Raw genomic sequence first — 23,049 nt, 5'->3', positions numbered from 1 at the left:
AAAAGCCAAAAGGAAACATTGCTTTATATTTATTTTAAAATATATATATCAGGTTTTTGTGATAGTTTATATATGCTTGGCCCAGCGATTGGCACTATTTGAAGGTTTGGCCTTGATAGAGTAGATGTGGCCTTGTTGGAGTAGGTGTGTCACTGAGGGCATGAGCTTCAACACCTTACTCCAAGCTGCCTGGAAGCCAGTGTTCTGCTAGCAGTCTTCAGATGAAGATGTAGAACTTTCAGCTCCTCCTGCACCATGCCTGCCTAGATGCCCATGAGGCCCATGTTTCCACCTTGATAATAATGGACTGAACCTCTGAACTGTAAGCCAGCCCCAAATAAATGTTGTCCTTTATAAGACTTGCCTTGGTCATGGTGCCTATTCACAGCAGTAAAACCCTAAGACATTTGTGTAATGTGTATATACATATATAAATAAATTAAATAAAGTTACCCCTCTTGGAGATATTATTCTCCCCAAAAAATCAATAGACAATTCAATGGAAACATCTGTGTCAGGAATGGAAAATGTCCCCTTGAGTTGTTGGTCAGAGGAGTTAGGTATCTTCCTGAAGAAAAGATGTTATAGCACTCTCTGCTACTGCAGAAGCTAGCCATTAGAAAGGAGGCTTTTAGGTCACTTCCAGCTTGTTTTATTTGTATCTTGAAGCCAACGTGGGTGTTGTTTTGCAAATCTCCTGAGTCTCCTTAACAATAACTTGTAAGAAGACAGAATACTTGTTCCTTTTTGGTAAAGAAGTACTTGTCAGTCCCTGAAATAAAGGAACTAGCAGTCTGCTATGATTTATAGAATCCAAAACAAATAGCTCTGGAACTCCTGCAAAACTATAAAAACAGACATTATTTTAAAACAGAAATATCTTTCATTTGAAGTTTGCAAAATATCCTTAACTTTTGTATATTTAATGCACTAGTAAGGAAACACACCTTTTTCTATGCATAGTATAATATTTAAATGAATCTAAACATAGCTATATATTCAAATATTTTAAGCAAGGAGCTTTAAATTTTTTATTTATTTTTTAATTATATGACGAGTGAGTTCTGCAGCATTTGAGGAGGTTAGAGGAAAATAGCTGTGAGTCCGGTATGACCGTCTATTTTGCTTTGAGACAGAGTTGTTGGTTGCTCTTGTGGTTCTGCCCCCCGACACTAGCCTCTAAGATTGCTTACCTGAGAACTTCAGAAGAGTTCTCCTGTCTCTCTCCCAACTCCCCACAGAAACTCTGGGCTTAGGAATACATGACACTGCAGCTTTTCACATGGGTTTCAGGGATCAGACTCAGGATGTCAGGATTACCCTACAAGCTTTCTTTATACTCACTGGGCCACCTTTTTGGCTCCATTTATTTTTATTTCCTGTGGAAACAGCCAATGTTCTGCATGTGGAAAAGTAATAAAGTAAAGATATACAGTGAATTATGTCACACTGCTGTTCAAAAGCACATCAGCATGTTCTTTTAAACTCCAAGTTAATACTCAGTGTTCTATGTTAAGATGTAGCTAATAGGTACATTGAGAGCCTAGCTAGAAGCCTAATACAAGAACTCACTGACTTTAGGGTCTTATGTTTTGCTAGCGCATTGTCTTTTTGCCAGCTGCTTGACAGAGGAAGCATCAGCAGTGTAAATGAAGAACAGAAGAACTCGAGCCCAGGAAGTAGTCTGAGACTCATGAACATCTGGAGAGAAGAGTTACCTTAAGGACATGCACAATACCCAAGAGGTTCCTAGAGACTGACTTTCTGAGTGTGTAGTGTGCCATTCTTCTGTGTGCATGCTGCCAAATCAAAACATTGCTCACGTAGGTAGAGAGTATTCTTCTAAATTACTTACCAGCTCAAACACGGGAGCAAGAGAAAGAGCTCAGACAAATCTGAAGTCTGCCTAACATGAGGGTCCAAGAGCACTGTAGCATGTTTAAAACATATTACTGCTATCATCCAGTGATCAGAACATGCTGCTGCTCTCTCTTTGCCAAGAAGAGCACATAGGCCAAAAAAAAAAAAAAAAAAAAAAAAAAGTTAAGCTAAAATGATGAGGAAAGGATCGGAAACCTGGCAAGTCACTTTCACCCTCATCCAAGATTCTGAAACACGAGCTATTGAGAAGGTACACAGTTCAGCTCTGATCAAAATAACATTAGGCAGAAACCGAATGTTTGCTTGCATTGCCAACAAGCTGGGGGAAAATATTTCTGGGACAAATAAAAAGTGAATTCTCAACTTTCTCCTTTATAGTGTGAATCCAACAGGATAGAAAGAGGCCCGGAATAACTACTTTTTAAACAAAGTGGTGAGAAACAAAATACAAACAACAAAAACAGAATCATGACCCTCTCCATTTTCAAATCCTTTTCTGAGGCTTACTGAATCTTCCCTTGGTATACAGTGAAAGTTCTTTAGACAAGACTTACAATGTGAGAAAGAGTTGTTAAAAGCATGGGCGTGTTCTACTTCACCCATGGAAAATATAGATATTATATATATTATGCATATATTATATATTTATATATAAATATATTTGTAGTAGGTAAAGGTGTTTTTGTTTACAGTGCTAAGGATTGAACCCATGGCCTTGTTCATGCTAGGGAAGTACTCTAATACTGAGCACTCCCTACCTCTCTCTCTCTCTCTCTCTCTCTCTCTCTCTCTCTCTCTCTCTCTCTCTGTGATTTTTGAGACAGGGTTTCTCTGTATAGCTCTGACTGTTCTAGAACTCACTCTGTAGACCACGCTGGTCTCGAACTCAGAAATCTGCCTGCCTCTGCCTCCCAAGTGCTGGGATTAAAGGCGTGTACCACCACTGCCCAGGTACTCCCCATATCTTAAAATTAAATTCTCAACAAGACTAAGATCACTCTTCTGATTTTGTTGCTTCAAACAAAAACAGAACATTGGTTAACATATTCATTATCTTATAAGTTGCGTAATTTATGCTCAAAGCTGTAGTGATTTTCAAGAGTTTTCCAGTGGTTCACTTTGTTAATGTGATTTTGAATATAACATTTCTTGAGAGACCTTACCTTTTTTACTTCAGTAACATACCACTTTCTACACACATGTGCCCTGTGCCCTCTTCCTATCTCAAATAAAACATTTGTAGAAATAAAAAGAAGTAAAGCATTCATTTGGGAGTGAAGGTAGTTTCATGTCTCTCACTAATTTTAAGAGAAGAAGATGGAGAAAATCGCATTCAACATTTACAACAATAAAATGTAAAACAAATCTTTAAAATGTGCTCTATCATAAAATGGGGCTATGAAAGCTTGCTGCATGCTGGGGTCAGTAAATTAGATCCCAGTGGCCTGTGTGTGAGTGTAAATCACCTTAAATTACACACTACCTGAAATTGCTTTGGGTGACATAGGCTAGAAATCATTGCAAGTGACAGGGACACCGGTTGGAGGGAAGCAAGTTCCATGTAAATGTGGCCTCAAGGTAAGTTGTCCGTGTAAAATGAAGAATGATAAATGAAAGAACCAGTTCTCCTCATGGCAAACTGAAATTGCTGTATTGTTTTACATTGCTCACAGTTAGATGCTTGAAGCTATCTATTTACAAAAAATGTGATGTCACAGAGCAATACAATAATGTTATAAAATATAAATAATTACTTTCTCAAATACCAAATAATGCTGAGATGATTTCCTTTACAATAAATGATCCAGGAATTTAAAGTTAAATGGACTTTTAATGTAAAGATATATATGTAAAAGTAAAGATAGGTGGATAGGTAGTCAGTCTCAGATACTAGGCAGTAGAGATAATATCTTTGACCAAACTCAAATATCTTAACACATAGTTCAGATGAATATGCTGAGCTACTGATTACTAAACAAGCTTTTCTATCTACGTTAAGATGTTGCCTCAATATACTTACCTGAATTTTGTTAGATAAGTTGATGGAAATATGAGACTCAAGAATAAAAGAGGAAAATTGTTCGATTATATTGAATAAATGCCAAGTATGTAATTTTGTAAAAGTATGCCCTAATTAATAATCTCCAGCAGAAAGTAATTTCTCATAAGCTAAGAAGTTATTACTCTGAAAAAAATCTTTGTAAGTTGTCAAAAAACCTGAATAATGACATTTTTCATAATAATATAATAATAATAACAAACTATGATGTAGCATTAAACAAATTATAGAGACTATATCAAATAATTTATATATGTTAAACCACTTTTGTTATCTACCTAGCACTAAAACATGAGACCTACTTTGTTCTTTATGTAAAAGGGATCAAACCCAGGCCCTCACATAAGTTAGATAAGCACTCGACCTTGAAGCTTCAAATGCAGCCTGTAATTTGGATAGAAAATAACACGGCTGTTATATGAGAAAACTGAGATTTATTTTTTAGTTCTGTGTGGTATGTGTGTGTGTGTGTGTGAGAGAGAGAGAGAGAGAGAGAGAGTAAAGCATGTAGGAATCAGTTCCCTCCATCAACCATGTGAGTTCTGATGACGAATGCAGACCACCCACCAAGCTCGGTAGCAAGTGCCTCTACCAGTGAAGCCATCTCACCAGCCCTCAAACTGAGATTAAAATCCACTCCATCCAGGCTTTGCACACTTAATCATAATTTTTTTTAAAATTATCTGAAATACTGTTTGGGATAAGTAGAAAATTCATCCCTTTATACAAAAGTCATGATAGACACAAATGTTAAAATCACAACATTTCAACTTTTTGTAATACTAGATATGTTAGACAGATGACACTGAATACCCGTTTCATATTGGCTGAAAGTACGATGTATCAATTGACCCACACATCTCAACAGAATAAATGCATGGCTATGGTGCTAGCCCTTGATTTCTTAATAGATAGAGAATAATTCAGGGTGCTTAACCTGGAAGCTGAACTCTCAGCACTTAGTGTCACAACAAATAGAATATTTATGCTACTCATTCTGTTCATTTATAAAGTGTTTCCCTCTAGGACTTCTTATAAGTCAATCAGCTCGATCCACTGAGAGAGAACACAGCACAGAAGAGGAGATGGTTGATTTAATTGAGCTTCGAGAATTGCTGATTCCTTCAGTTTTAGTTGAATCTTAACTAACGGGGTGGTAATGTTTCTCTCCTTCAGATATTTGTTTATACTGGTTATCTAAACCCATAGAATGGGCCACATCTGAGCAGCCTGAGCAGAGAGATACACAAAGCACTTAAGCATTCAGTGGCTATCAAATGCAAATGGAACCCAGAAAGCCAGCTCAGTTTCGCATGCACTGCTTTAGGCATTGAGCCAGATAGAGTCCGCCTGATGACTGTCCTGGCAGACCTGACTACATAAGTAATAGGAAAAGAACATTTGAACATGGGGGAACTCCACATTAAAGAATTCTTGGAACAGAAAACTGATGGCAGAAAGTTAAGAAGGGGGGGGGGGGAGATGGGCTTTGGTATAGGTTACTGAGAAGGTAATTGCTTAGCACAAATATGAACTGTGGTGTTACAGATAAAAAGATGTAAGAGAGCAAGAGAGGAAAAGACAGAAAAGGAGAGAGAGGGTGAACAGGGTGGAGGAGAAAAAGAGGGAAGAAAAGGGGGGAAAGGACAAGAATAGTAAGAACAACTTTCAAATTAAATTGTTTTCCAGAACGACACAATCCAGGTGTAATTAACCTTGATTTGGAGTCTGATCTCCAACGTTGCAAAGTCAGAAATTGAGGCTTAACACTGACCTCAGATAAACGACCCAGGGGCCAACTAAACGCTCAAAATTAATACATAGTGTAACATAGCATTTGGATAATCACATAAGCTCCATTATTTATAGTCAGTAATTGGATCAGTTGGTTGATGAATGACACAGAATTAAAGTACAGTCCAAGGACTGACATGTGTATTAAATAACCTGACAAAGTCTCTGCAAATATGTCTTCACTTAGGCCAGAGATGGAAGCTCACACTTTTAATCTCAGTATTCTGTAGGATGAGGAAGGAATTCAAAACAGGAGTAGTGTACATGACAAATTCCAGGCCAATCAGAGCTATATAGAAAGACCTTGTTTCAAAATAATAACGATAGCAATAGAAATAAAAAAAACCCAGACAAAGAAAACAAACAAACAAACAAAAACCTTCTGCCCCACAGCACAATGGGCTGATTTCCCAAATAACATGTCTCATTCTCCAGACAACAATGAAAATGAAATTCCATTTTTCCCTTAAGAAAGCTTCTGCAGACAAGCTAGTCATTTAACTGTGTATGTATGATTTCTAATCTTAATATGTATAAGAAGCCACGAGGGATTGAAGTTCTGAGTGGATGCATATGGTGATGTGGGCATGGCCTGTCAAAGACTCTTAAGGCCCATTGGACACACAAACTTTATATGCTCCAGTACAGGGGAACGCCAGGGCCAAAAAATGGGAATGGGTGGGTAGGGAAGTGGGAGGGTATGGGGGACTTTTGGGATAGCATTGGAAATGTAATTGAGGAAAATACGTAATAAAAAAATATTAAAAAAAAAAAGACCTCTCTGCCTGTGGTGAATTGGTAAATCCATTACCCATACGGGCCAGGCTCAAGAAGAATGGAAAAGCTTTTCTTGGGAGTCCCACTGTGAGTATTTATGTAGGATTAATATATATGCAAAGATTAGCAGCGTTGGTGCCCACTTCCTGAATGTTTAGAGCCTGAGACTGCTTAACTACAGAGACTTCCCATGGAGGCTATGGAAGCTGTCTCCCTGTCCTGTACATAATAAAGGGTTCTGGGTTGCAGTGGTACTGCAGTGGTACCCAGAAAATTAGAGAACCATACCCGATTCCAGATTCACTGTGTGTGTATCTATGCGTCTCTGTGTCTTATCTTTATTCCATGTCCTCATAGAGTTATATTCCTGGATTTCTTTGGACAATTTACAGAACAGTCTCCTCCCGAAGCAGTTGCTCCTAAGTGTGTCCTTGGTATGGTGGCCTTACAAAGCTTGCAGCTTTCAGGAGCATCTTTACTCTTGTCATTTCCTTTTAGCCCTCACCTCAGCCTTCTCTCTCTCTCTCTCTCTCTCTTTCTGAATCTTACTAGTTTCTCACCTCCTTCTAGAAGGGAATATTTCAATTAAAAGCAAATATATAAATGTGCTCAATACACTAACATTGGACTAGTGTTGGGAAAAAATGTCTAACATGAAACACATTTTTCTATTTGCTTTTATTTTGTGTGTATGGGTGTATTAACTGCATGTATGTCTGTGCACCTTACGTGCTCAGTGCCCATGGAAGGCAGAATAACATATCAGATCCCTCAGAACTAGAGCTACAAATGTTAGCATCCTACCTGACTTGGGTACTAGGGTCTGAACCAGGTGCTCCTGGAGTGTAGCCAGTATCTTTAGGCCCTGGGTGATCTCCAGAGCCCATGAAGTACATTTTCCAATCCATCCCTGAGTATGGCATGTATTTTGTTGATGTCTGTTTCAGAAGCAAAGACCACAATGATTGGATGAGTGTGCTTTCACAGAGTGGTGACAAAGTATTAGTAAGTCAAGTCATCGTCAGTATGGAACCCAGTGTCTCCTCAATCCCAGGTGGCCTCGTTCAATAAACCCGCATAAAAAGACTCTGGGTGTTGGGGGGAGGGATCATCTTAGAGACAGGGGAGGAGGAATGGGATGAGGAACTGTTGAAGGGCGGACTGGGAGGGAGACAATGGCTGGGCGATAAAAAGATTAAATAATAATGACTCTCATAATGGACAGAAGTGTCTAGCATGAATACAAGACATCTCTTCAGAAACAGTGAAAAAAAAAACCCAACAAATCCATACATCTCTTCAAGCATGCTTCACACTATTAAAAGTGAAGAGACTGCCACACAGAGCCATGTTACCCAACTGCTAGAAATATAAATTTATTAATACCTTACATTCAAGTGCTCAAAAAATGCCTAGAGTTCCTATCTCCAAACACGAATAATGTGAATCTCATGTACTGTTCAAACAGCATTGCTTGTCTCCTTTGATAGACCAGTCTCTATGGTTTTTCTTGTACCTGGGAATTTTCAGTACCAGAATAGGCAGCGGTCTCTGTGGAAACTTCAAATTTATATCCAGTTTTCAAGATTGACCACTCTCACCTCCCCTGGGATAGAGTAAGTCTATAGATACTGTTCACACTGGCCTATAAGGTATAAGAGGAGCAATGGTGACAAGGAATTTCTAGGCCAAACAGTGGTTTGCTAGAACGCTCACACTCTTCATAAAGTTATTAGCACTAACAAAAGTCAAGTGGACCTGAGTTCAGGACTCTTCTGGCTACACGGGATTAGAAGCCTTTCAGAGACCAGCAAGAGTACCTCCCTGCTTTATCGGAAACATTTGCAGCCCCAGGAGGTTAACTAGAGTGCACAAAGGTTGGACAGGTGCATGGAGAGTCTTCATATTCTTTAGTTCTGTTTTCATCTTTGCATTTACCTTCAGACCCTAGAACAGTGTTCCCAGAGCAGACTACAGAAAGATGCCTTCTTCCTAGAAACGGAGTCATTTTCATTCAATTAGTCTGCTAAGGCAAGAAAAGTGGAGACACAGCATTTAGTTTTCTGTAGATTTAAGTAAGAGGAGTTGGAATGGAACAATGAAGTAAAAATCGAGAAATAATTTACTGTAATTAATGTAATTGGGTAAGAACCCTTTTAGCACCCTGGCTCATGGGATATTTCTTCAGTCATCCTGACTACTAGATATGTGCTCATAAAATACTGGTACAGTTTTCCAGACCTATTCCCATCTTTGCTCTCATCAATTCTGGGTACTTAATTATAGCATTCCTTTTAATTTTTTTTCTTGGATATTTTCTTTATTTACATTTCAGATGTTTTCCCCTTTCCTTTTTAAATTAACCAAAAAATAAAATGAAGAAAAAACCACTATGACAATACATGCAGAAAACCTTCATCACCGAGATTAGACAATGGAATTTCTTGGATAATTTTAGCTACAAAACCCTGTGCAGCAATCTGCAGCTACTAGAGTCTAATTGAGTTTGTTGAATGGAACTACTGAGATACCTATATCCCACAGGAGTCTGAAGAACACAAGGAAGATTGCATGCAGCTGTGGCACCATAATGAGGTTTATTGGAGTAAACCAATTTCTATTACATTCACGTTCCTTAAGTACATATTTTTGCTTCCAGGCTACCTAAATTGTGAATATAACACAAGTACAAATAATAAATTTTATACCACAGAACTTTCATAGCATTACTCCAGTGGAGAGAATTACATCACTCCCATTGGTGAATGGCATTCGGTTTCTTAGAATATCACTTGTTCTGATCCATAGCATCAATTGTGTCTTCGGCAGGCTGTGGAGTGAGTGTCCTTTCTCCCTGTTCATTCTTATGATATAGAACTTTGGTACAGTTCATCATTAATGTCTTACTTTTTAATTGCTGTGATAAGACACCATGGCCAAAGCAATTTACAGAAATAAAGAGTTTATTTAGAGATTACAGTGTCAGAGGGTAGGTCCGTGACCATCGTGGCAGGGAGTGTGGCAGCAGGGGAGTAAGTATGACAGCTTACATCATGTTCCACAAGCAGGAGGCATGGGAAGCCAGCTGGGAACAGTAACCTTCAACTGAAACTTCAAAGATAAACCCCTAGTGACACATCTCCTCCAACATGGCCACACCTCCTAATCCTTCCCAAACTGGGCCACCACATAACCAAATATATTAGTTCATGGGGCTCATTCCCCATCAAACAAGAACTCTTAACATACATGTAATTTCAGAATGTAAAAATCACTGTATAGGTTTTCAGTGATGACGTTCATATACAGATGAGTATATATGAACCTAATATATCTATGAGGGTTAATTGGGATGTTAACACACAGTGTTTGTGCAGTAAGTCACATAATTACAGACCGTTACATTTATATGCACACATAAAAATACATACTTACACATACTCACAGATAGGCACACACACACACACATACACAAACACACACACACACACACAGACAAGCAAGGTGTCACCATTTGCTACCATTAGGGGGAAACAAAATATTACAGAAACTGTTTGTTAGCTTTTACTTTCTACTGCAACTGCACTTAAGTTTTTCAGTGCCCATATATGCAGAGGAGTAACCTGCTCAGACAAGAGGCATCAGCTCCTATTTGATATATTCTCAGGTCTTGGCTGAGAGCATTTCATCAGAGATGTACTGCATCTAATGCAATCAGAGGAATTAAAGCAGTTAAAGGAAAGCAGCTCCCTGCCAAGAAACTCTTCTGCATTGTGCCCATGTTCACCCTGTTCCAGAAAGTCTGCAGCCAGACCTAATAGGCACTGGCTGCAATTCCAGAAAGAGCAGCAGGAAAAAAGATGCTGACCTCAGTAAATTTGCCCTCGCTTTACAATCCACGAAATTCTCGCTGATTGATCTGCAAGACGACGCACCCATCCATTCCATTACTGTTCTTTCCAAGTGCCTTTTAGGAACTCACAGGATCAATATAATTCTGTAAATGAAATGAATCTCCATCAAGATGACTATAAATATGATAACAGAAAACCTTGTCATATTTTAATTGATAGTTATTTAAACCAAAGAACATGGAATGGAGGTACCTCTACTAAGGTAATACAATTGGGCTTTTTAAAAAATCTTGTAAATGATACAAAAATAATAAACTTGTTGATTGAATTAGTGGAAGATTATCTATACCCATTTAAGGTTACATATTTTAGCTAAAGATGGTTCAAACATTTTTCCAATTTTGGCTTAAATGTAAACAAATTTTAAAATGTAGAAAAATGTGTGAGTTAAACAAAATAGAGAAATGTTATACTATACTGCAGAATATAAGACTTTTATTAGCCTGCCTATAATTCTTGTACTATTATACTAAAATATAATTCTAAATATAAATTATTAGATATGTTGGAAAATAATCTTGTTTTAGTTATTAAGCTTTACATGGTAAACCAGTTCTTTATAGAAAAGCCTAATGCAGGCTACTGAAATCTATCTCAATATCTATGAAATTTTTCAAATGAAATTATTTTTTCTTATAATTTTTGTGGCAGAGTGTTCACTGTTAATTCACTGTAAAACTGTTTAAAGTGTTACTCACATTGAAAATATTCACCATGCATAAACATAAAAATACACAGTATGCTTCATGCTTACATATAAGGCTTAGATGTTCACACACAGAAGCCATTGTGATAAGTTTGTGATAAGATTGTGACAACTGACTGCTTATTGAACCATTTCTTCCAGGAACACCAGCATCTGCAGATATACAGAAAAGCACAGACATATACTCTCATGTAGATACAGGGCTGTCATTCATTTTGGGGAGATACTAAGGTAGCATTTCAAAGGTAGATGACAGTTGTGTAAGAAGGTTGTTAATGAGACTTCTAGACTTGCAGATTTAGTCCAGCATCTCCTATCGGAGAAAAACTGAGAAGAAAACAACCCTACAAAATAGTGGACTTAGAGCTTGAGACACATGACAGAAGTCAGGAAAATCTTGGCAGTTGGCCTGAATCATCAGGGCTAAGCATCAGCTGGAAAGTGCTGCCAGTGGAGGTGATGGGGAAGAGGGCACTTCACAGATGCTAGTGAACTTCGTTAGCTATGTTGTAATTCTCACCCACTGACCTTGTTCTACCTCTTCTAACATATGAACCATGGTAACTGTTTTCAGCTCGTTTCTGCAGAGATGAGGCATTGGGGGGGGGGCGGGGGGAAGGGGCAGGGTAAAGCTGATACATACTTAGAGAGATGAGTGTGGATACATCAGTCACAGGAGCAACAGTCAAGAAGTAAAGAAATAAGAGTCCAGATCTCAGTGGGACACGCAAATCACAATCAGAGGTATCTTGATTGCATGAGTTTCTTTAAAATGTTTAGAAACAATGTGCTGGTTTCACATCTAAATAGGCATAGGATCCATGATAAGTGGATACTGGGAAGAGACCTAGACGACTAAGATAGTCAAAGCATCCATCATTCACATTATTAGAGGTAGCAATACTGATGATTCAGTGTGATACGTTTACCATGAGATAAGCAAAAGAGAATTTTTCTCTGCTTTTCAAAATATAGTGGCATTTGGATTTTCAATTAAGTGTATCTAGTAAGATTATCAGAGTAAGGCAGATTATACCTAAAACATGTAGATAGTGTTTTATGTCAGGAATATCAATCAATGCATGTCATATATATGTGAGCTTATTATAATATGCTCTAATTTTGCGATGAGGGGATTTCATTTTCTGTCAACTTAATCTTAAAACAGTCTAAATATTAGAGACCACCACAACATGCACAAGCTTACAGAGACAAAGAAAATAGAGAGATTGGCTATTATATTAAAATGTAATTTGTAACCAATATTTATTTCCCTGTCACAATCTAGTGGAACACTTGTGATAACTCAGTTTAGAATGGCAATTACCGTTCACCAAAGAGATGGCATTCCCCATTCCTAAACTTTATGGTTCTGGAAGTTATTTTAAAGAGATTATAAACAGTGAAATTAAGCATCATTCCAAATTGTAAGTTGTCCATAAGGTATAAGAACAATATGAACTAACCAGTACCCCCCCCCCCCCCGGAGCTCGTGTCTCTAGCTGCAAATGTATCAGAAGATGGCCTAGTCGGCCATCAGTGGAAAGAGAGGCCCATTGGTCGTGCAAACTTCATATACCTCAGTACAGGGGAACGCCAGGGCCAAGAAGTGGGAGTGGGTGGGTGGGGAGTGGGGGGGGGGGATGGGGGGACTTTTGGGATAGCATTGGAAATGTAAATGAAATAAATACCTAATTAAAAAAAATATAGTTATTTGTATTAGTTTGAATCCCTAGGACAACCACTGACCTCGGCACAATAATGTTTTAATCCCAGCCCTCCTACTGCAAAATGAGATAAAAGACAGGGGAACTTCCAGAAGCTTTCAGACTAGCTAGCTTACTTCACAGCAGCAAAACATGAGAACCAGACTCAAAGTAGAAGGCTGGGAGCAACAAGCAAAGTTTCCTGACTTCCTCACACTAGACAATGGTATGTTCATGCTCCCACTCATACACACGAACACATGTAGACATAAATATATTACCCTCCCTCTTTCTCACAACATATGCACACATACACACACTTATTAAAAAAAATAAAAATCAATCCTAACCCAGATGTTTGAATATTATTCATACATTCAATTCCTCTCACTGCAGGAATGCTGGAGAATCAAAACTGACTGATGTTTCAGTAACTGTACCTAACATATGAATGAGATATACGAGGTGTACAGCAAAACACATATGGTATTATAGAAACTCATCCACTAACTCATTCTGCAAGACAGATGGTATACCTGTCATGACGTGAAAACTGCACTAGGCACAAGGGACACAAAATGAAAGGCATCTTTTCTTAACCAGTCTCCAAGTCTGCTTTAATGAGCAATATACTCTAGCAGAGTATTTTACTGTAGTAGATGTACTGCACTAGAACATTGTTAGTTCAGTGGTCAGTACAGGTTAAAAAGAGACTTCAAGGAAGATGAATGTCAATATAAGAAAAATAGGCCAGATAAAGCAAAGGGTAAAAAGATACAGTTTGATAGAAACACAACAGTCTGAGCTGTGTCCAGAGGAATGCCGAGTGGAGTGTGGGTCACCACCTTGCTTCTACAAAACTGCTCAATTTTTTTATCTGTTCTCTATTCTGAGTTTCCCCTAAGATTTTCTTTTAATGGGGTTTTATGAAAATCAAAAAGGACAAGAAACTATAATGGGACACTATAAGAAATTAGAACCAGCTCTACTCCAACTGAGAAGAGGCTATGTGTGAAAACGACAGAGAATTAAATTAACATGATAGGCAAAGGGCAAATTGTAAACTTGATTAAGTGTAAGTATAAGAGGAGGAAATGAAATGTCCATTTTACATAACAATGAAAGACCTTGATCAGATCTGACACTACCAATCTTCAATAAAACAAAGAAAGAGCGATTTGCTTGTACTAGGTGTGAATTCTCTAACCCATGCATAGCTTGGGTAGCTCATAAAAGAACAGATTTTTGCATTCTCAATTTTGACAACAAAAAAATGTTACATTTTCCTCTTTAAAAAAAAAACTGGCCTTGGTTCTTTGCAAACTAAAGCAACTCTCCTGTCTGGTAAATAGACAAAAATTAGTAGCCCTTTCTTCCTAACCCACCAAAGGCAAGATCTATGAATAACTGACCAATTATTACAACATTAGCCAAGTTTTGAGAAGTTGATGGCTCCTCATTCTTTAAGAGAAACAAAGTACCTTAAGAGGAAGTGTCATAGATGTCTTACTATGGGTGATAGTGCCTTCCAAGCTCCCTCCATCCTTTACTGTAACGATTATAAAATACGGTTGCCATTATTTAACAGTAGCAGTGAAGATGACCACGAGCTACAGTGACAGCAGAGATCAAATACCAACACGGGATGATCAGTGGGGAAGGTGCATGCTCACCTCCACTACACAGCAATGATTAACCTCATCATGAAGGATTAAAGAATCATACCGATGTGTACACACAAAAATGGACATGACAGGATGGTGTGTTCTTTATCCTGTACAGGAATGGATGCTCATCAATGCATGGAGTTTATATTCCACTTAAAGATCATTCTCAATGACAAAGAAAGTTTCTAGGTACATTTACGAACATGAGTAAGAAGATAAATTGTATATGGGTGAAAACTGATACTTTATTAGGAAGGTGGGGGGTATTTTCATAGATGACATAACATGCAATCAGTTTGTTTTACAGTTGAGGAGCCCTCAGATTAGAGACCTCCACCTTCTACAGATAAAGTAGGCTGCAGGTGCTCCATCAAATCTATATCTTATAAGAGACATTAATGTAATACTGCACAGCAAATTCATGTCTTTTCTGTTATAAGGATGTGCTGTTGGCTGATGTATTGTTATTATTCTGTTATTACATATCAGTGTGCTGGGATGCTTCATACCTCAACAAATATCTTAAGAGAGATCCCTGATACATAGCTAAGTAATTCATTCATTTGTTTTAATTGTGTAAGAGACAAACCTTATAGAGAAGATAAATCATGGGGGCCCCTTGTGTACACCTTACATTCAGATTCGTACACAAAATCAAACCAACTATTTTATATACTTTGTGTCTGGTCTCCTTTCTATCACTGTGTTATAGAAAGTTGCTGCATGAGGATATAACTTGAAGCATCCATGTATGTGTTCCCTTGAGAATGATAGAGCAAAGCATGCAGGAAAGGGAAATCATTTGGGATGTCATACATGAGAATGAGGTGCATGCGAGTGTTCAGCCTAAATGGGATACCTGTATCATGCCTATCCATTTGGGTCAGGAACACTGCAGAAGAGGGATGGAAAGAATGTGAGAGCTGGAATTTGCAAGACTTTCTTCTGAACATGACACTGCTGCTGCACTCACGAATTTGATATGATATAAAGAGGAGGAACACGCTACAGGAGAGTCTGAAGGGGGCTGGAGGGGAGAAGTAGAACATGGCTATGCTCAAGCTATGTGGTACTGATGAATAGATTATATTCTCTAATATTACATTTAAAATGCAGGGATGGGAGATGGAGAAGAGACTGAAGAATAACCTGCCCAACTAGAAACCCATCCTGTGGGCAAGCACCAATCCCTGACACTATTAATAATACTCTGCTATGCTTCCAGACAGGAGTTTAGCATAGCTGTACTCTGAGAAGCTCTACCCAGAAGCTGAGTTAGATAGATGCAGAGACCCACAAGGAAACAGTGGTTGCAGTCTGACTAGTCTTAGGAAAGCTAGGGGAAGGATTGGGGGCCCCTCAAGGGATAGAAACTCCACAGGAAGACCAATAGAATCAACTAACTTGGGCCCTGGACCGTTGGGGCTCTCAGAGAATGAACCACCTACCAGGACAACATATGTGGGCCCCCACCCAGCCCCCACGCATATATGTAGCAGGTGTGCTTTTCACCTCCATGTTGATCCTGAATCATTGGAACAGGGCTAACCCCCAAAGCTGCTGTCTGTCTGTGAAATGTGTTCTTCTAGCTAGGCTTCCTTGTCCAGCCTCAGTGGGAGAGGATGTTCCTTGTTCAACCAAGACTTGATGATACCCAGGGGGCCCATTCTGCTCAGAGGAGAAGGACATGGAGAATGGATCATGAGAGGGGGCATCGATTGAGACGTAAAGTGAATAAATAAAAATACATTGTTAAAAATTAAACAATAAAGTCCATTTAGATTTAAAAACCTAATATTTAATTTATTTAATTGTATGGCTTTGTGTGGGAGCATATGTTCATTTCTGTTTAATTTCTTAGATATATATTAGTCAGATTTCTCATGGTACCATCAAACTATTAATACCTTTAAAATATTTCTTTTTTGTGGTGTCTGTGATCAAAGCCAAGTATTCTCAGATGCTAGGGCAAGTGTTCTACCACTAACCAACAGCCCCTTAAAACAATGCTTTACTTCTCCCACAGTTCACTAGTGTCCCTCTGTGCGTTAGACACCACAAAAACACCACCATATAAAGTACTGCCTTTTTTTTTTTAGAAAAAAATGAAATAAACAAATAATAAATAAACCCCCAGAAACCTGCAAAGCTGCTTTGTAATATACACTCTGCTCTGCCATGTATTCTTTTTTTTCTTACATTTCCTTGGCCAAAGTGAGTTTCATTCCATTTCTTAAAAAAAAAAATCGCTGGGTTATCTTTTTTTCTGCAGCAGGCAGGCAAATAATCAGGATAAAATGATACCCTTGCAACATTTTAATAATTCTTGACTTTTTATAATTTTATATGGGTATAGTGTATCGTGACCAAGCCAACCCCTCATCTCTCTTTTCCATGTTTCTACTACTGATCTCCTTCCTAGCCAGTCTCTCTCCCTTTCCTACCCAGGTGTATATATCTGTGCAGACAGACAACCACACCTGCAATGGGATTGCAGTACTACAGTCATGCAATGCCCAGCATGGAGCACTTCACGCCTTCTGTTTGAACCTCTCTTACACTCATCCACACTCTTCCACAATGTTCCCTGGGCCTAAGGTGAGATGACCCAGATACCTTGGGGCTGAGCACCTATGAGTCATTCTCAGCATGCTGACCAATCATAAATCACTACTACTCCTAAAGTAACATACTGTGTGTGTGTGTGTGTGTGTGTAGTGTGTGAACATATTGTATATTATGTAACTGTTACTATGGTTAAAAGCCTGTGGCTAGACAAGGCATGAACTCCAACAGAAAGTTTATGGTAAGTAGACAGCTAATTTTCCTTCCACATATTTATTTTTAGACCTTTATATTAGTACTGTTCTCAGTGTTGACAAGAAAGTTCTAAGTGGGAGAAGTAGTTTTTCTTCAAATGTTTTTAATACTAAAAGAGGGGAAATAACAAAGTAAAGACAGAAAAAGAGAACTGTGTCAATGATGTCAATAAAGGACCAAAATGGAGGTGGAGAATCCACTGCAAAGCCCCTGTTGCCATAGCCACCACAAATACATAATAATACTGAGAAATTTCTAGGAGGCATCTCCAGTAATGATGTTGAGTCTAAGTCCTATTCTGTTCATCATTACTGAAGAAAAACATCTAAATTATTTCAAAGCAGAGACAATGGAAGATTAAATATTATATATTAATATTTTATGATGGAAATGACTGGAAAAAAGGAGTAATTTTTCCGGAGTGCAAATTCAACTCTTCATCCTAGCCAATATGATGTATCCAACATTATTGATATATTAAATAAGAGTTATGAATCACAATGTAAAACAGAGTTAAGGAATTAGATTTATATTGCCACATTTCAAACAATTTGGGGCACTGTCTATAAAACATTTTGTTTTATCTTATTACTTTGAGACATTGTGTTGAATTAATGTTTGTGTCTCCCTTCCCTCATATGTCTGTAGTAGTCAGTAATTCTTGAAAAAATTAGATAAATGTATTCAAGAAAATTAGGTCATGAGTTAAGGGACCCATCTGGTAACATTCTTGTTCATATAAGAATAGATACCATAGTACATCCTTTCTCCTTCTTTCCCACTTGGTGAGGAAACAGAAAGACGATGGATATCTGTAGTCTAAGAAGAGCAGTCTCACTAAAAATCAGATACCAAACTCCCTGATCTCAGAATCCTTACTTCCAAAACTGTTAGGGAATAACTCTCTGCTGATGAAGTCACACAGTCTACAGTGCTCTTTGAAGCAGTGTGAGCTGGTAATAAATACAGTAATATAAAAATATAAAAATACAACCTCGGTGAAGAATCGAGTTGGAATTTTCATGGGGATTGCATTGAATTTGTAGATCAATTTTGATAAGATATAGAAAACGAAATTCTCAACTTCATCTGGAAAAACAAAAAAAAAAACCCAGAATAGCGATAACAATTCTCAACAGTGCAGCTAGAGTCAAGAGCTCCGGGGTACCGGTTAGTTCATAATGTTGTTGCACCTACAGGGTTGCAGATCTCTTTAGCTCCTTGGATACTTTCTCTAGCTCTTCCATTGGGGGCCCTGTGATCCATCCAATATCTGACTGTGAGCATCCACTTATGTGTTTGCTAGGCCCGGGCCTAGTCTCATAAGAGACAGCTATATCAGGGTCCTTTCAGCAAACGCTTGCTAATATATGCAATGGTGTCATCGTTTGGAGGCTAATTATGGGCTGGATCCCTGGATATGGCAGTCTCTATATGGTCCATCATTTTGTCTCAGCTCCAAACTTTGTCTCTGTAATTCCTTCCATTGGGTGATTGTTTCCAATTCTAAGAAGGGGCAAAGTGTCCACACTTTGGTCTTCGTTCTTCTTCAGTTTCATGTGTTTTGCAAATTGTATCTTATATCTCGCTATACTAAGTTTCTGGGCTAATATCCACTTATCAGTGAGTACACTGGAAAGAGAGGCCCATTGGACACGCAAACTTTATATGCCCCAGTACAGGGGAACGCCAGGGCCAAAAAATGGGAATGAGTGGGTAGGGAAGTGGGGGGGAGGATATGGGGGACTTTTGGGATAGCATTGGAAATGTAATTGAGGAAAATACATAATTAAAAAAATATTTAAAAAAAAGAATCTTTCAAAAAAACCAAAAAAACAATTCTCAACAATAAAAGAACTTCTAGGGGAATCTCCATCCCTGACCTCAAGCTGTACTACACAGCAATAGTGAGTGATGATTAAAACAAAACAAAACAAAACCAAACCAAAACAAAACAAAACAAAACAAAACAAAACAAAACAAAACAAAACAAAACCCACGCATAATATTGGTACAGAGACAGACACTTGATCAACAGAATAGAGTTGAAGACCCAGAAATAAACCCACATACCTATGGCCACTTGAAAAACAAAGAAGCCAAAATTATTCAGTGGGAAAAAAGAAAGCATTTTCAACACGTGGTGCTGGTTCGGCTGGTGGTCTGCATGTTGAAGAATGCAAATTGATCCATTTTTATCTCCTTGTTCAAAGCTCAAGTCTAAATGGATCAAGAACCTCCACATAAAACCAGATACACTGAATCTAATAGAAGAGAAAGTGAGAAAGAGCCTTGAACACAGGGGAGAGTTTTCCTGAACAGAACACCAATGACTGAGACTCTAAGATCAACAATTAACAAATGGGACCTCATAAAATTTAAAAGCTTATGTAAGGCAAAGGACACTGTCAATAAGACAAAACAGCAATGTATAGATTGAAAAAAAAAGTTTCACCAATCTTATATTCAATAGAGGGCGAATATCCAAAATATTCAAAGAACTCAAGAAGTTAGACACAAAAGAGCCACAAAATAACCCTATTTAAAAATGGGGAACAAAGCTAAACAAAGAATTCTCAATTGAGAAATCTTGAATGGCTGAGAAGCACTTAAAGAAATGTTCAACATCCTTAGTCATCAGAGAAATGCAAATCAAAACGACCCTGAGATTCCACCTCACACCAGTCAGAATGGCTAAGATCAAAAACTCAGGTGACAGCAGATGCTGGCAAGGATGTGAAGAAAGAGGAACACTCCTCCGTTGCTGGTGGGATTGCAAGCTTGTACAACCACTCTGGAAATCAGTCTGGCAGTTCCTGAGAAAATTGGACTTAGTATTTCCTGAGGATGCAGCTATACCACTCCTGGGCATATACCCAGAAGATGTTCCAACATGTAATAAGGACCACATGCCCCACTATGTTCATAGCAGCTTTATTTATAATAGCCAGAAGCTGGAAAGAACTCAGATGTCCCTCAACAGAAGAATGGATTTAAAAAAAGAAAGTGCTCCATTTACACAATGGAGTGCAACTCAGCTGCTAAAAACTATGACTTCATGAAATTTCCAGGCAAATCGATGGATATCATCCTGTGTGGGGTAACCTAGACCCAAAAGAGCACATATGGAAATGCAGGGAAAATGGAAGGAAAGGTCATCCAGAGACTGTCCCACCTTGTAATTCATCCCATCTGCAGACACTATTGCTAATGCCAAGAAGTGCTCCTAGATAGAAGCCTAGTATGGCTGTCATCTGAGACGTTCCGCCAGCATCTGACTAAGACAGATGCAGATACTCACAGTCAAGCATTTGAACTGAGCCTGGGGACCCCAATAGAAGAGTTAAGGGGAAAACTGAAGGAGCTGAAGGGGATTGCAACCCCATAGGAAGAACAACAAATAGAAACCCCACCCCCACCTAGCCAAGCTTCCAGGGACTAAACCACCAACCAAAAAGTATACATGAATGGGTCCACGGCTCCAGCTACATATGTAGCAGAGGATTGCCTTATCACACATGCACATACAGAACATCATAGGCATGCATTAAATTATTATACTATATATTACATCAGTGGGAGGAGAGGCCTTTGGTCCTATAGAGGCTTGATGCCCCGGCATAGGAGGATATAAGAACAGTGAGGCTGGAGTAGGTTGGTAGGTGGAGGAGCACCTCTTTAGAGTCAAATGGGAAGGAGAATGGCATGGAGGTTTAATCAGGGGAGACCAGGAAGGAGGACAACATTTGAAATGTAAATAAATAAAATGATCAATAAAAATTATACAACCTCTGTGTTTGCTAGGCCCTGGCATAGCCATCATTGGAAAGAGAGGCCCATCGGTCTTGCAAACTTTATATGCCTTGGTACAGGGGAATACCAGGGCCAAGAAGTGGGAGTGGGGAGGGGGGGAGGGAGTGGAGGGGAAGGGTATGGGGGGACTTTTGGGATAGCATTGGAAATGTAAATGAAGAAAATACCTAATTATAAAAAACCAAAAATTATACAACCTCAACCTGTCTTTACACTTGGAAGATATATTGAGCATATAAAATATTTTAGGCAGGGCTGGAGAGATAGCTTGGTAGGTAAAGCATTTGCTGAACAAATGTAAGATCTTGGGTTCAAACCCTCAGAACCTGCATAAAGCCACATGAGATGGTGCACTTCTGTAATCTCCATGCTACATCAAGTTGAGAAGCAGAGAAAGGAAATTCCCTGGAAGGTTATGGACCAAGTACCCCGGTGTACATGGGACAAGCAAATGAGAGACCCTGAATCAAAACTAGTGGAAAATAAAGACTGATGGCAGAGCTTGTCCTATGACCTCCACTCATGTGTCATGGATATACATGCCCACTTTTTCACACACACACACATGCACATACAGAACATCATAGGCATGCATTAAATTATTATACTATATATTACATAAATATATTCCATAAATAGTATGTGTCAATTAAAACAGAATAATCATAACCTGAAAATAAGAGAAATAAACAACATTCTCCGTGAAGCAAGTTGTATTTGTGTAACTCAAGTAACAGCCAAGCCTTTGCTAAGCTGGAGTCTGGGAGCAACACCATGTGTCTTCTCAGAACTGGACTTGATGTTCTCTTTAGCTAATTTGAGGAACAGATCCCTTTCAGAGAGACTGGCCAACACCTGTCACTATGGCCAATCCATTAGGGCACTTGCGCTGTGCCCTCTGACAGATTTCATCCCCATTCTAAGGGTGGGCTGCTAGTTCCCAGGATTCAGCCTTGTGGACACAGTGACTTTCTCAAGCTGCTTTTTAATCCATGTAGATCCACCATGGCCTCTATTTGACGCACAAAGCATCTCATTCTGTTTCGGTGTGCAAGAACTGCTCTAGTCACACACAAAGGCATAGAGAACATAGAGTCAGCCCTACCAGCACCATAGGGGTGGAAGTGTATCAGGGATAATAACAAAAGCCAAAGACAATACTTGATAATCACTTCTGTTATGTTCCTGACATGGAACAAAAATCAATTTAGCCATTCAAATAACCTTCTAACAGGGGTAGTATTACTGTTTTCCAAATAAGGAGACTGAAATTGACAGGCATTACGTAAATACTTGTATTATATATCATCATCCATAGATTTAATCTCTTAAAACAGAAACTAAGCTGGGCTAGGGTGCCGATTAGTACATAGATATCATTTTTCTCTCTGATCTTCCTCACTCTGCTGAAGGAAAATAGTCCGCAGAGACACTTCTTGTGAGCACCATCCTAAATGCATTTTCTTTCAAAGCATGCGTGAAGAGATGGCTTGAAGAGATGGCTTAGTAGGTAAACATGAGGTCAGGACAGGAGACACACCAGAAGCTTGTGGGCTTCTGGCTTCTACAGATAAAGTGAACTCCGCACATAAAGGGAGAGAAAGGATACATTCTCTCTTAGGATTTGCTCTTACACATCTTTGCAGAGAGACACAAGCATGTGAATGAAGTGGCGAATACTAGGGTGGTATTGAACACACACACACACACACACACAAAGCACACGTGCACATGCATCTACCCAACATAACTGTCAGGCATTCATCAGCCACATTCCAGGAACATCACACCATTTCTGTATTATCAGAAACTTAACTGAATGTAATTTCCCAAAGGATAAGTGGCCCACTGGGAGTTCTTAATGAACATCTTCTTGCTGAGAGATTGTAGTGCATTTCTTCTTGTGTCTAAA

This window comes from Mus caroli, unplaced genomic scaffold (genome assembly GCF_978045245.1).
Source record: "Mus caroli unplaced genomic scaffold, Mus_caroli_1 scaffold_17, whole genome shotgun sequence".
In the NCBI taxonomy this organism is placed as follows: Eukaryota; Metazoa; Chordata; class Mammalia; order Rodentia; family Muridae; genus Mus; species Mus caroli.
The sequence above is the reverse complement of the archived record's forward strand: the minus strand, read 5'-3'. Positions refer to the sequence as shown.